Source organism: Nicotiana attenuata, chromosome 6 (genome assembly GCF_001879085.1).
Source record: "Nicotiana attenuata strain UT chromosome 6, NIATTr2, whole genome shotgun sequence".
NCBI lineage: Eukaryota > Viridiplantae > Streptophyta > Magnoliopsida > Solanales > Solanaceae > Nicotiana > Nicotiana attenuata.
Genome location: NC_031994.1, coordinates 11,278,316 through 11,280,374, shown reverse-complemented (window position 1 = coordinate 11,280,374; position 2,059 = coordinate 11,278,316).

The window sequence follows — 2,059 nt, the reverse complement described above, 5'->3', positions numbered from 1 at the left end:
CTCCGAAGGAGGCGAGTGAATCAGATCACCATGAATCTGGCATTGGTGACACTTGCGACAAAACTGAAGCGATCTCGCTCCATAGTAAGCCAATAATACCCTGCTCGCAGAATCTTCTTTGCCAAAACATATCCATTCATGTGAAGTCCGCATACCCTCGAATGCACTTCACTCATGATCCGCTCTGCTTCTGTAGCATCTATGCATCTCATCAAGTTTAAATCTGGGGTCCTCTTGTACAGAATTTCCCCATTCAAGAAGAAACCACTGGCGAGCCGCCTTATAGTTCTTTTTTGATCTCCTTTAGCATGCTCTGAATATCTCTTATTTTCAGGAATCGTTTTATGTCATGATACCATAGTTCACCATCTGGTTCTGTCTCAATTGTATTGCAGTAACCATGTTGATTCCGAACTTGGATTTCTAGTGGATCAATATGAGTGTTGCCTGGATAAGGGAGCATCGAGGCTAAAGTAGCCAAGGCATCGGCTAGCTCATTGTGAAACCGGGGAATGTACCTGAACTCGATGGATTTGAATCTTTTGCTCAAGTCTTACACACATTTTCTGTACGGAATAAGCTTGATGTCTCGAGTATCCCATTCGCCTTGGGCTTGCCGGATAAGCAAGTCAGAATCTCCCATAACCAATAGTTCATGCACATCCAGATCGATGGCCATTTTCAAACCCATGATACAAGCTTCGTATTCTGCCGTATTATTGGTACAGAAGAACCGAAGTCGGGCCGTTGCAGGGTAATGATGTCCAATAGGTGAGATGAGGATTGCCCCGATCCCAACTCCTTTGATATTGACAGCCCCATCAAAATACATTTTCCCTACAGGGTGATCGTCTCGAACTACTTCCTCTATTGAGTTGACCTCTTCGTTTGGGAAGTATGTGCTAAGTGGCCTGTACTCATCATCAATTGGATTCTCTGCCAAATGATCTGCCAAAGCTTGTGCTTTCATTGCGGTGCAAGTGACATAGATAATGTCGAACTCCGTGAGCAGGACTTGCCATTTTGCGAGCCTGCCAGTGGGCATTGGCTTTTGGAAGATGTACTTCAAAGGATCCATTCTGGATATGAGGTAAGTAGTGTAGGCCAAAAGATAGTGTCTCGGCTGAGCGACCCAAGTCAAGGCACAACATGTCCTTTCTAAAAGGGTGTACTTAACCTCATAATTGGTGAATTTCTTGCTCAAATAATAGATTGCTTGTTCCTTTTTTCCTGCTGCATCATGTTTCCCCAACACGCATCTAAAGGGATTATCCATCACCAATAGATATAAAAACAAAGGCCTACCAAGTTCAGGTGGGACCAGTACAGGGGGTTTTGACAGATAATCTTTGATCCTGTCAAAAGCTTTTTGGCAATCGTCCGTCCACTTGATAGCGGCATCCTTTTTCAGCAACTTAAAGATGGGCTCGCACGTGGTTGTGAGCTGCGCAATGAACCTACTGATGTAGTTCAACCTCCCGAGCAAACTCATGACTTCCTTTTTGTTCTTCGGGGGTGGCAGATCTCGAATGGACTTTATCTTAGATGGATCCAATTCGATGCCTCTCCGGCTGACTATAAAACCGAGGAGTTTCCCAGATGGAACCTCAAATGCACACTTGGGTGGATTAAGCTTAAGGTCATACCTTCGAAGCCGTTCGAAGAAATTTTTCAAATCGCACACGTGATCAGCTTGTGTCTTTGATTTTATGATGACATCATCGACATATACTTCAATCTCTTTGTGCATCATGTCGTGAAAAATGGTGGTCATGGCCCTCATGTAAGTTGCCCCTGCATTCTTTAAACCGAATGGCATGACCCTGTAACAATAAGTACCCCATGGCGTGGTGAAAGCGGTCTTTTCTGCATCATCCTCATCCATTAGAATTTGGTGGTACCCAGTATAGCAATCCACAAACGATTGTATCTCATGTTTTGCGCAATTATCTGCAAGAATGTGGATATTTGGCAAAGGAAAATTATCCTTTGGGCTTGCTTTGTTCAGGTCCCTATAGTCGACACAAACTCTGGGTTTTCCATCCTTCTTTGGCACAGG